This window comes from Ursus arctos, unplaced genomic scaffold (assembly GCF_023065955.2).
Source record: "Ursus arctos isolate Adak ecotype North America unplaced genomic scaffold, UrsArc2.0 scaffold_34, whole genome shotgun sequence".
In the NCBI taxonomy this organism is placed as follows: domain Eukaryota; kingdom Metazoa; phylum Chordata; class Mammalia; order Carnivora; family Ursidae; genus Ursus; species Ursus arctos.
The window spans coordinates 14,775,286-14,788,714 of NW_026623030.1; the positions used below are offsets into that span (position 1 = coordinate 14,775,286).

Below are 13,429 nucleotides of genomic sequence, written 5' to 3' on the forward strand. Positions count from 1 at the left end.
CCACAGCTGCCTGGGGCTCACATGTGCTCCTGGTTTGCCCTCAGATGGTGGGCACAGCTCCCAGCTGGGCTCTGGCCGCCAGAGGGGCGGGTCATCCCTGGAGAGCCTTGCCACACCAGCCACTAGGCACCACCCAGAAGCCCGGTTCGGGCTGGGGGAGGCCCCCACTCCACGCAGCTGGCCGCCCCCGCCCTCGGCCAGCCCAGTTTCCTGCCCCTCCCTCCCTCTCTCTCTCAGGCTCTCTCCTCCTTCCAGCTGTTTCTCTGGCAGAGTTCTGTCCCATTCAGGATAGCAGCCCCAGTAAGCGAGGAGCTCAGGACAGCACGAGGTCTCCTGGAGAGCCTCCTGAGGGCTGAGGCTGTTCTGGGGGGGGGGGGGGGGCTGCAGTCTGGGGGGTTCCAGGGCATCTTGAATGAATGCACGGACTGCCTTCTGGGCACATAGCCACAGCCAGAGCACGGTGTGACCGAGAGAAAGGAGCTGGGCCACACGGGTCCCCTGCACGGCCTCCAGTGGCCTGAAGTCCAGAGCAACCTTTGGGAAGACCTAGGCGGAGACCAGCCACAAGGTATCACGCTTGGCTTTGACATTGTCTGGAGGGGCCAGGAAAGGGGGATACTCGTAGAGAGAGGAAGCCTGTGGTTCTGCTTAACATAATGTCGGTCGAAATGAAAACATGATTTTTTAGATTTCCGAAGTAATGCATGCTAATTATAAAAAACAGCAGGGTCGCCCTGTTTTTAAAAGCAGCGAGGTCCGTGTTTTCCTTCATGACTCCACCAACGCTCACAGCTACAACGCAGGTGCTTTCCTCTCACAGGTGTCCTCATTTTACAGGTGAGTGAACCAGGGCTCGGAGAGGGGAAGGCAGTGGCTCAGAGCTGCAGAGACGGTAAGCCCCGGGGCGGGGGGCGGTCGGGGTCAGGGAGGGGAGGTTGAGATGGGAACAAAGCCGGTGTCAGCACAGCCCACCGCCCTGGCCCCCGGGCTGTGTCTCCGTACAGAGACTCAGGAGGAGGTCCTCACCCAGAGGTGGCTTTTCAGGGGGCTCTCCGTCACTCCCACATTGGCTCGCCCACTAAGTTATCTCTGATGTTTCTTGAGAGCCTACTAGATGGAGCAGACACGTCTAAGTATGTAGGTTCGGACTCAGCACACGTTTCCAACATGTTGTTTGACAACCTCCCTTGTCTATGAACTCCCATCTGTATTCCTCCAGGATACATTTTAACGGCTGCATGGAAAGGCTGTCTTGGGATTTATGTAACCGTTCCTCATTGTGGTTGCTTCCTTCTTATTGTTTCTTTTTTCCACGATTACAAACGGTGCTGTGATGACAGCTCTTGTACAATATTATTGCATGTCGGGCCTACGGATACTTTTCCAAAGGCCAAATCCCAGAGTCAAAGGTGTGCCTGTTCTTAAGGTTTGTGAGGCTTCTGGCCACTTCCCTCTACATTTCTTTATTAATGCTGATCATCCCTTGCAAGCTTGTTCTTCACTTTTCTCTTACGATTCTACTGTTTAAGTCCGCTCCCACTTTTTTCTGTCTGCATGTTTATTTTTTGTTGATTTATAAGAGTTCTTTGTATATGAAGCATGGGAACCCTTTGGCAGTGCTAGCTGTTGAACATACCCCGTGCTCCCTTCTGCTTCTGGCTAGCCCCTGGGCACTGTGCTACCATTTAAACGAGTGCGCTGTAAAGGCTAGCCTTGAGCAAAGTTATAAACAACACATCATAATCCAGTAACTTCTGCTTGATATAAGTCTGATCACTCAGACCAGCCCGTGATTCAGATAGGCCTGCGAGGAGGTGGCCAAGTTTTGGGTCTGTCTCCTTCTTTCCAGTAAGAGGCCTGATCCCCAGCCTCCTTTTTGGCAGCCCCTACCTACTTCCTTTCAAAGAGCGATCTTACCTGTGGTTCTTGCTGTCTCTCTTCCATTCTCCAACCTCCAGTGGTGGGAGGAGGGCTGCTTGGCATTTTCTCTAGAAAGAAGGCTTAACTTAGACCAGGGATGCTCAGGGTGTTGGGTGTCAGGCACTGAGAAGCCCATGGGAAGAGTCCTCTCTTGGTACCCAGGGACCTTCTCTGGACTCTGCCACAACTTTAGGGAATAGGTAAACTTGACTTTGGGCAAGTCACTCCCCTGTCTGGCTTGACCCCTTCTGAGAGGTCCCTCTCTCCATGCTCAATCCCATCTGTCTCTCCTGCTGGCCTGGGGGCTCCTTGAGGCCAGACTTGGGGTACTTACTCTTCTCTCTGTATCTTCAGTGGGTGCTCGGTAAATGTTCATTGAACAAATAAAGTAAGCAGGCCTCAGTTTTGCCATCTGTAAAATGGGATGGGTGAGTCAGACAGAGTCTCATCCCTTAGATGTTTCCTTAGTTAACTCCTCGCAGTTTGCAAACCACTTTACTGCCATGATTTTCTTGAATCCTCACCATGGCTGCGTGATAAAGATATTATTAAGATGCCCATTTTACAGATGAGGAAACTGAGGCCGGGGAGGGATTCTGATGTTAGACCTCTACAAGAGGCACTAGAACATCATGGCTGCAGAGTGAGTTCGTTTGGGTAAGTTCAAAGCCAGCCTGCCCCCTGCCGGCTGAAGGACGTGGGACAAAGTATCTGTATGCTCCAGTTTCCGCATCTGTAAAATGGGCATATCATAAAGACTAAATGAGATCACACAGTGGAACACTTAGCAGAGGGCTTGTCTCGTCGTAAGGAGCTCTAGAAACATTAGCTATGATTCTATGATCATTTCTATCTATTTGGGTCAGAGATAGATCATTTCTATCCCGTCTATACCTTCGACTCCCATCTGAGCCAAATAGAAATTATTATTGATTTCTTTACCAGTGGATTATTAACACTCAGGTTCCCATCAGGGTACAAAACAAAAACAAAAACCTCAAAGCCTATTTCACTCGCTTTGAGCTACACTGCACGAGCGTGGTTATTACTGCCAGTGATTACTGCCAGTTTCAAGGCTACAAAGTAGACTCAGGGCTTCTCGAAGTGTGATTGTGGGAATGCTGGCATCGGAATGATCATGAATGATATATTTCTATTGTGGAATCAGAATCAGACTCTCCGAGGGCGAGGCGTGGGAGTCTGCGTGGGGCCCAGCTGCCCAGAGGAGTCTGATGCACCCCAAAACTTGAGGGCCGCTGGGCTAGGGGATGTGAACATCTTTTCTGTTTGCCTTTTGTCCAGGTTTCTGGGTTGTTTACTGCACACTGAGGTTGATTTTTCTCCTTCCTAAGCAAATATCTGTGTACTTCTGTGAGCCTGCTTGTCCTGTGTCAGCAGTCGAGGCCAGGAGGCTGGTGCAGAAGTGAAACTTTGTCTTGTAGCACCACAGACAGTCAGAGCATGTTAGCCGTCACCCAGTGTGTGGGCTTTGGAATTATTTTAAGAAACAGAACTCTTTCCTCCAATGCTAATACGGGAGGACAGCAATTGGAAAACAGATACAAGGTATGCTTTCTGGTTGAAACTGAGGCGGAGGACTCCAGGCTGCCCTTCACGGAACCTCACTCTTAGAGCTCCGCGGGGCAGGTGGAAAATGGCAAATCTCCTCCAGACTGATAAGGGACCAAAATTCTAGAGCTTTGTGGAATTTGCTGCGTGAGCTTAGGCAAGGTGTGGCCTTGCCTCCGTGGCCATATGGTCTCATTTGTGAGCAAGGAGGTTGAAGGTTGTATTAGGATAGTAGCAGCAGTATCAAATAGCCCCAAACATGTATAACAGCTGAAACAAAACAGACATTTAGGAGAAGGCAGGTGTTTCCGCATGGGGGGAGGTCCTCTTCCATGTGTGTCCCTACTGTCCCCTTGGACATCATCCCTGATGAAAGAAAGTGTGGAGGTGTGGCACATTTGTTTCTTCACCACCTTCTGCCACATGGGAGAACTAGTCACATGACCAGTTTAGGCGCAAAGGAGGCTGGGAAATGGAGTTCTTGGCAGGGTGGCTCTTTCCCAGTGTCCGCTATATGCTGTGGAAGGACAGAATGGATTCTTGTGGACATCTCGTTGTCTCTGCCACAAATATGGTATCCTTTTGGGTCTCTCCCATTCTCCTGATTTTAAGTCTAAATTTTCATGAACATGGTGTTAACAAGTTGATGTTGGATCCACAAGTACGCTCCGATCCTCAAGAGAATCGCCATCAGATATACTGAGTAAATGCCCATGCTCCAGACCCGTCAACGTGGGTTTCCCTGGAACTTAGGCAACTGCTAGTCTCCTTCCCTCCTGGAACAAGCATAACAATTTTATTGAGCATAGCACCCTTTCTGAGCTCAGGCTTTCATATCCAGTATCGCCCTACAGCCGTACCTGGAAAGGCTCTGTGATTGTCATCCCCATTTCATAGATGAAGAGAATGAGGATCAGAGATGTAAAGGGACTTGCCCAGCATCACATACCTCATAAGCAAAAGAGCTGGGGTTTGAACTCAGAAAATCCTAGTCCTGTCCTAGGGTGGCATGGCACGTTGGATGTGCGTGTGTGAGCCCATCCGTGTGCATGTGTGTGCGTGCGTGTGTGTGCATGTGTGTGGTTAGGGTAGGGGGTTTCCTTGGGCTGTATTCCCCCAGGGCCGGGCGTGAGGAAGTGCAAGTACAGGGATCATTGTCCATATCCCTAGCATGGGCCGTGCTTGCTGGTCAAAAGGCAGCTGGGTGGTTGTCCTGGCCTGGGGGAGTTCAGTGTATCTAACCAGCAAAAGGGAAAGGGGTGTAGGACCTGGGCTCCTGGTTCTCAGTCCAGAACTCCTCCATGTTCCCCTGGCTGAGGCAGAGGCCCTGGGCCAAGGTCTGGGATGCAGGGAAGGCGCCCTCTGGGTTGGCAGTCACTTTGTGCCGCCTGTGGACATCAGGACAGACAGGCTGGTCTCAGGCAAAATGAGGAAACCCGTGAATTTACTTCTCTTTTGGAACTTCTGTTGACACAACAGCATCGAGAAAGTAGAATTTCTTGCCCTGCTGGGTGGAACGGAGAGGTGGTAATTTTACCTGGTGCTGTCCAAGAAGGAAAGAACATGTGGTCCCAGACTTCACAGCCACTCGCTCTAGCGTTTAGAGCCCATCTCTGCCCCCTAACGTCCCGTCCCCTCAGTGTCTTCCTCTGTAAGGTGGGTGTTCTCTTAACGCCTCCTTCACGGCATCATCAGGGGACGGCGTGAGTTAATAGACATGAAGCACAGCATAGCACATGGTCAGCTCAATGAAGACATTTCTATTTATATTCTTAGGAAAGCAGGCATGGACATTTGCCTTTGCATGTCTGGGTCCCCATGGGAGTCTGGCACCTCATGATCTTGGGTCCCCAGGCGGGAAAAGGTCATTTTGGCGCGTCTCCAGGCTTCATGCTTCGCCCTGTGGAGAAGTCCCGGGATGGAGGGGTGGGGGAGGCTCAGGCCTTGTTCCAGCCCCTGTGGCCACTCTGCAAGCTTGGAAGTACCAGCAGCTGACTCAGCAGGGGGGTCAGCAGCGACGCAGGCAGCATGTCGGAATCGGTTCTGCTTTCTTGAAATTCATGACTCCGATCCTCTGATCCCAGCCCTGAGGACGGCTCTTATGCAAGGAGATGGTTGGGTAGGGTGATTGGGGCAGGAGACCACGGCTAGCATGTTCACGTTTTCCTTCTGGGAGCCAGGGCCGGAAGACAAGAGAGCTGGGTTTGGCGCCAGCCACCTGGGTGAGCTCAGGTCAGCCCATACCTCTGGAGCCTCACTTGCTTCCTGTCTCAGCATTGCGGGGAGCACGTCTTTGCGGCACTCAGGAAATGATCAGGGGCGGCGATGAAGGGCAGGGGGACCTTCAACACTCACCCATCCCTTGTTACCTGGATTTGTTTAAACGGTGGTCAGAATCTGCAAGTTCTTAAGTATGAGAGGAAGAGCCCAGAGAGCCAGTATAGGAGTTTGCCGTTGCTGCTGGAACAATGACCACATGCTTAGGGGCTTAAAGCCACGCACGCCCTTCTGGAGGTCTGAAGTCCCAGACAGGTTGCACTGGGCTAGAAGCAAGGTGTTGACAGGACCGGACTCCTTTCAGAGGCTCCAGGGGAGACCCCACCCCCTCACCTTTTCCGGCTTCGAGAGGCTGTTGGCACAGCTGGACCCACAGTCCCTCTCCATATCCAAGGCCAGCAGCAGTGGGTGGAGTCCTTCTCACATGGGATTGCTCTGACTTTCCTGGCCCCCTCTTTCATTGACAAGGACCCATGTGAGGACACTGGGCCCACCCTGGATAATCTGGGATAATCTCCTGCATCTCAAGACCCTTGACTCACTCCCAGCTCCAAAGTCCCTTTTGCCATGTCAGGTAACATGGTCTCAGGTTTTGGGGTTAGGACGTGGGCATCTTCGGCGGAGGGAGGCATTATTCTGCCCACCACAGTGGGGGACATCTCAGAACACTGATCTGTGTCTATTTCCTGAATCTGGAAATTGAAAGCTCAGATGGCCACTGTTGTAGTTACAGCAGCTGGCTCAGCAGGACGAACAGATGTGGGTGTGAACCGCCAGTGAGGCTTCACTGGGGTGGATGTGTGATCACCAAGCCTGCCGGAGGCCCTAGGCTTTGGCGTCATTCGGACTGGATTCAAATTCCTGCTGCGCTACCTGCAAACCCGGTGGCTCTGAGCAAGTGAGTCTTCTCATCTGTGAACTGGGACGGCAGTCTGCCTTTGATAAGGGTGGTGGTTGGGAAGAAATGAAGGTGCCCATGTTAAGTGTAGAGCATGGTGTCTAGAAGCCGGTAAAGGACTGAACATGCATTAGTGATCCTCCTGGCGGTTGGGCCTCTGTGTCAGGCCCTGGTGATTTCTGTTTCTGCCCTATGCTGGGGAGAAGTGCTAGCCTGGCTCATGGGCTGTGGGTACCCTCAGAGAAAGGGGGTTCATTGTTGGGAATGTGTGTGCCAGCTCACACTTGAGTTGGGATTGGGGGGCTACCAGAAGCCCAGCCAGACTTGTGTTCGACTAGAAGGTTCTCAGGCTCTGAGGCGGCTCCAAGAGGGGGCCATCTCGTCCCCTCAACTGCAAGACCCTGCAGTTCCCTGTTCTGCTGTTCTACCCATGGGGCTCCTTTCTTCCGTTCTGTCTCTTTCCGAGTTTCTCTTTTTGTTTCTCGCTCTGCTAATGATTACTCCACCCTCTCTGAGTTATCTGTTGAAACAGCCCAAGAGGATCCATAGGATTCATTCAGTCCTAGCCGGGTTCTGCTTTCTCTCTGATGGATTAATCCCCTCTCAGTCTGGAACCTTTCTGTCCAGTAGGCCCAAGAAAAATCTTGAGTTGACACCGAATCGAATTGACATTGACCTTGACATTGTCTAGTGAAGGGATGGAGCTCCACACTCCTCATTCACGATCCACGGCAGACAGGAATCTGTTGCAGTTGTTTATCTCTTTGGTTCAAACCACTCCAAAATGTGGTGGCTTGAAATGACTTCTTTGTTCACAGTTCTGTAGCTGGACAGAGTTCTGTGTGATGGCTCATGTTTGTTCCATGGTCAGGTCATTCATGGGCTGCATTCAGCTGGGAGCTTGACTGGGGCGGGGCCGCTTAAGATGGCCTCACATCCTCTCCCCACATGGCAGCACTGCCTGGACTTCTCTAATTGGAGGCTCGGGGCTCTGGGAGAGTGAAAGCCAAAGCTGCTAGGCCTTTTGAAATCTAGGCCTGGGGTTAGCAAGCATCACTTCTGCCACATTCCACTGGTTACAGCACGTCACCAGCCCAGCCCAGACTCCAGGGGAAGAGCAATAGAGTCCACCTCTTGATGGGGGGAGCAACATGCATCTGTGGGAAGGGGGTGATGTTAGGGCCCATCTGTGATGACGAGCTATCAACCAGATTTGGCCTTAAAATTCAGTGGATGATGATAGTCCTCTGAGATAATCATGTGTCATTCCGGAGTATCTTAGTCTATTGGGGCTGCTCTCACAAAATACCAGAGACTGGGTGGCTTGTAAACGGCAGAAACTGATTGTTCACAGTTTTGGAGGCTGGAAGTCCAGGGTCAGGGTGCTGACATGGTCAGGTACTTCCGTGCTGCAGACGGCTGACTTCTTGACTTCTCGCTGTGCCTTCACAAGGTGGAGGGGGCGAGGGAGCTCTCCGGGGTCTCTTTCATAAGAGCACTGATCCCATTCATGAGGTTTCCACCCTCGTGACCTCATCACCTCCTAAAGACCCCACCTCCCAACACTGTCACATTGGGGGTTAGGACATCAACATATGAATTGGGGTGTGGGGCAGGAGCGGGGGCACAAACATTCAGATCATAGCCCTGAGTGTGAGTTAGTCCACCCTTTCACTTCTCAGATGGAGAAACAAGTTTGAGAAAGGGAGAGGGACTTGTCTAAATGAGCCCATGGAGGTAGTGAGAGAGCCAGGATCGAACCTCCATGTCCCCCACCAGCATTTACTGAGCACCTTCTGTGTGCCAGGAGCATGGGATCCAGGGAGAGACCAGCCCTGCCCTCAGGGGGCTCCCACTCATGCAGGAAGAGTGGGGTCCCTCTGGCCGGAAGGTTGGCTTTAATGGCGGGGTGCATGGGGCCAATTGCTCCTGGGTCACGATCACCCATGACATTTTCATCCATCATCCATTCAGTACAGTAGCTGAACCCTGGCCATTTGACTGAAACATATTGTTGGTTTTTTGCTTTTTGTTTGTTTGTTTGTTTACAGATTTTATTTATGATTTATTTATTTGAGAGCGAGCATGAGTGGGGGGAGGAGCAGAGGGAGAGGGACAAGCAGGCTGTGCTGAGCATGGAGCCCCACTTGGGGCTCGATCCCACAACCCTAAGATCACAACCTGAGCCGATACCAAGAGTTGAGCGCTCAGCCAACTGAGCCACCAAGGCGCCCTGAAAGCATATCGTTAAATACACTCAGTGTGCGAAGTACTACAGGGGCAAAGAGCTTTGCTGGGGGTATCTTGGCTGGGGAAGTCCGGAAATAGCACCTCGAGAAGAAAGCACAGATTTGAGCTGGCTCCAAGGATGAGTTGGCTTTGGACGAGGCCTCTAGTTGGCTGGAGCCGAAGTTGGCCAGAAATGAAAGATATTTCAGGTGGGGAGAGCAGCATGAGCTGAGATTTGGAGGCTTGATGAGCCAGGGGTGTCTGGTGTGGGGGGCGGAAGCAGGGAGTGGCCAGAGGGAGTCTGGTCGCTCTGCGGGGTCTTGAAGATCCCACCCAGTTTTCTGGGTGGTCCAGGCTGCCCCACTTCACTAAAGCGGCATCCTGTTGTCCTGAGGCTCACTCTCTCCAGACTCAGTGCGTAAGCTCCAACGTTTGAACAATCGAAGATTCCAGACAACCCCAAGCTAATTGAGTTTGAGATTCCAACTTGGCAGAGGGCATGTCGGTTTGTGGTTCTATCTCCTGGGTTGTCTGGTCCAGAAACCAGCTCGGAAAAGAGACTATTTCTTTGCACTCGTGGCTTTCGTGACTGAGTGATGGGTCTCCTCTCCTCCCGTGCCCTGGATTTGCTGACAGTTGTACACGCGGAGCTTGGGGAAAACGAGGTGTTTCCTCCAGGGCTGAAGAAAGTTGATTTAGGCTGGCACCCGTGGTCAGCCTGGGACTCGTTTACTGCAGGGGAGACTTTGCCAGTGCTCCGCCGGAGCCAGACTGCACGGGGCTGGGCGCTGAAGGGTCCACTGGCCTCCCTGCAGCAGGGCAGATACAGCTGACTGGCATCAAGAGAGAGGCTTTGGGGAGTGCAGGCAATTTGCAGTCTCTTTTATGGCAGACTTGGCTCACAGGGGGCCTCTTCAACTGTCAGGGATTTGGGTCACGAAGAAAAAGGGCGACCCTGGAGTCAGAACGGGATGGCCACCTGGTGGGTAGCAACAGAAACTCTGCCAGTTCACAGACCTGTTTTGAAACCCGTTTCTGCCACTCCCTGGCTGTGAAACCCAGAAAAGATCACTTAACTGCTCTGTGCCTCAGTTTCCCCCACTGTAAATTGGGGATCACCGGGGTGTTACATGGCTTACATGAGATAATGCGTGGCCCAGAGGTGGGGCTGAAAATCACCATGGCCTCTGCGTGAGGGGGCCTGGCTCCAGTGTGAAGAATGGTGAGGGAGTGGGGACCAGAAGTCCCAAGCCAGGAGGGGCCGAGAAGTGCCAAGTGTGACCGTGCCAGGGTCCTGCTTTGCCCCAGGCTTTCCCCTCCGTTTCCTTCCTTGGCCCGAAAACATGGCAGGACTGGGTGGGGACCTTGAATCGCCAGCCTCTCTTCTCCTGGGGGATGTGGGGCCTGTCTGGCCTCAATGGGCCTTTCTTTTTCTGGTTTTCCCTCTCCCCTCCTGTGAAAAACCTCAGCCATGAAGGAAATCAGGAACAGGGCTCTGGGGAAGGGCAGGGCAGCTTCCCGGAGCCTGGCTGGGCCATGCCTCTCACATCGCCCTCACCGATTCCTGGCGGGCCTGGTGGTGAGGGCACTGGTCAGGCTGGGGCCCTGGACTTCCTCCCCATCCAGCCCGGCTGGCCCTGGTTCCATGCTTTCTGTTCACTCCACATTCTTGGCCATCTCTCAGGGCTGGCATCTCTCATTTCCCGGGAAGCCAATGTCACCCAAAGTTCCTCCTTCTAAGAGCTTTTTGTGTGGTGTCCCCTGCCCCAGGGGACAGGTAACTTCCCCTGGCTGAGTCCCTGCTGGGCTTCTGCCCTGTCCCACTTCCCATCTTTCAGATTGTCTTCTGGGGCCAGTAGGCACCACCCCCAGCCTGTTTGCAGCCATATTTTCCTGTCCAGGATGAGGCTCAGAGAAGTTGGCCAGCTGCCTAAGGTCACACAGCTGCTAGCCAAGGAAGACATTCCTGCCACCTCTCCCTCTACCTACCTCTACACCTGACTGTATACCACATAGCTCTTCCTATTTTCCTGGCCCCTTTGTCCAGAGTCTACATACCCTCCTCCTTTGTGATTTCTAGACCTTTCTACCTTACCTCTGCCTCAGAACCTCCCTATTCCAATTAGGCCTATCTCCTATCTCTCTCTTCTTCCTTTTTTTTTTTTTTTTCAAGTGCCCCATTCCATCAGAAGCCCGCTCTCATTCTTGTCCAGATGTCCAGTTGGAAACCAAAGCAATCAACTCTTTCACACGGAGGTATTTGCAACTGATGACGGCTCTCGGAGCACGATGGCTTAAGTCAGCAGAGAATGCCTGTGCTGGCGGACATCCAGGCGCTGTGAACACAAGGTGAGGGGAGCTTTTTGGCCAGGGATTTTCCCAGAGGCGAGCCAGCAGCAGCCCCATCCTGCTCCAGAGACCCAAGGACTGGCAGTTAGAGAGTGGATTCCGTAGAACTGTGTATTTCCACCTTCCTCACACCTCCAGAGAGGGCCTCTCCGTCCTTCCTTTTTCTTGTAGATGGAGTGGCCGGAATTGGGTTGACTTTTTTTTTTTTTTTTTTCAAACGTGACGAAGCTGCACTTCAGCAGAGTTCAGAGAAGCAGGGCCAGCCTGGGAGGCCGTGGGGCCAAGTGTCGCAATCTTGGCACACCCCATGTCTACACTGCCCGCCCGCCTGCCACTTTCTCCCAGAGCCTGGGGGCAGAGGTGCTTGCCCTGGCCTGCCGTGTCCTGGGTCCTGGATGAGGAGCCTGGTGTCCCTGTCACCCTTCGCTGAACTAGTAAAACCGTCTGGCCCTGTGCGGGCATTGGCGGGGAGCAGGGAGAGGCTGGGAGAGGCCGGTGGTGCGGGCTGGGCGGGGCGGAGAAGCCCGTCTGGCCCAGGTGTGTCTGCAGAGGCAGAGGGGCGTGGCCGGCAGTACTTCTGGAATCCCACTGCCTGGTTACACATGCCTTGACTTCCTAGCTATGCGGCCTTGGTTTCCTTATCTCTAAATTGGGGGCGAGGATGACACTGCCTCACAGGGTTTTTGGGGTGGGGGGAGATGGATGTAGGGGAGGGCACTTTTGTTTTTTATCTTTTTTTTTTTTTTTTTTTTTTTTGCCACAGTCAGCTATTTCAAGGCAAGAATCTGGAATGGGGTGTCCACACAGTGGGTGCGCGCAGCTCCGGGGCCGGTGCTTAATGCATGCGTAGTGTTTGCAATTTTGCCACTAGCGGTCCGGTCTGGTCCTGTGTCCCGAGCGATGGCGTGGCTTTAGTAAGAAGCTCTGTCCCTTTCTGCTTTCTTGCGGTGGGGCTTTGGGCAAGTTGCTTTACCTCATTGAGAGAGCCATGATCTTGAAAACTCAGGGTGCGTTGGGAGGGTGGTTGAGAGGGCGCAGGGATGAAGTCGAAAGAGCTCCTGGCTCCACGGCAGCGATATGCTTCTGGAACCATCTGAAACCATCTCTCTGGGCATCATCTGGCTCTTCTGGTGCGGGGGGGGGGGGGGGGGCAGCTAGTTTCTCCTGTAACTATCATATGGAAATGCTACGGGCATCTCGGGACATTCAAATTCCGGAGGGGGCTCTAAACCTCGTAGGGTTCTGGGCTCTGTCCCCACACATGGGGTGTAGAGCCAGGCCACTGTGAGGAGCTGGGTCAAAGGCTGTCCGGCCCCTGTCTTCTCAGTGTACCTCGCTGCCCTGTGACCACTTCCCCACTTCTTACCCTTCCCCCTCCCCTCCCCTCTCCTCTCCTGTCCTGTCCTCTCTCCTTTCTTCTGTAGCCAATGCTCCAAGTCTTCCGGAAATTGAGTGGAGCATCTTTGGACAAAAGCAAGCACTTGCCTCGAGGTGAGGGAGGGTCCCCGAGGCTCCAGGTGCCAGCTGGGCTCTCAGTGGCTTCTTCTCTCTGGGAGCTGGCTGAGATAAGATGCCATGAAAAAAAAGAAGTGGGCCTCAGTTGTCCAGGAAACCTGCCCTGGGCCCCCCGCAGCCCTGCGCCCCACAGCCCCTCAGCCCTGTGCATCGTGGGCACTCGACAGCTGTTAGTGGGGGAATGAACAAGTGAGTCCCAGCAGCAGAGGGGCACACTCTGGGGACCAGGATCTGGAGCACCGCGTGAAGACCCCCTCCTTCCCTTAGGGAAAACCGAACCCTCACTAAAGTTATTTTGAGATTGTGCGCCTATTTTTAAAATGTAAAATTATTTTGAGGGCATACGCTTTGTTTAAAAAAAAAAAGCATGGGAATTTTGCATTCAGGCCATAATATTCCCCTGCATTTAAAGACAGAAATTGCTGGCCCTCAGAAATCTTTGGGTCAGCTCCCCAGAGGGAACCTTCATCTGTGTTCTGGTTTTCTGTCTCTGTGGCTCATTCAGAGAAATTTGGGGGTCGAAAATACATGGATTGTCAGGTTTCAGGGGGACACTGACAGACAATGGAGTCTTCTTCCCCACCCCCCCCATCTCTCCACTGTGTAGTGAGGAAACAGGCACAGAGAGGTTAAGTGACTTGCTCAAAGTCACACAGCTGGTAAGCAGCACAG

General features: G+C 53.0%; 1 protein-coding gene across 7 annotated transcripts in view; it reads left to right on the forward strand.

Moving 5' to 3' along the window:
* Positions 1 to 251: 251 nt before the first annotated feature.
* CMKLR1 (chemerin chemokine-like receptor 1) overlaps positions 252 to 13,429 on the forward strand; it is a 52,452-nt gene continuing 39,274 nt past the window's right edge. Inside the window, exons 1-3 of one of the 7 annotated variants that reach the window (XM_026515037.4) lie at positions 377 to 568; positions 838 to 892; positions 11,067 to 11,242. The gene's annotated coding sequence lies outside the window, so the exon portion shown is untranslated. The other 6 variants (XM_026515039.4, XM_026515040.4, XM_026515043.4 and 3 more) reach the window with 6 other exon arrangements.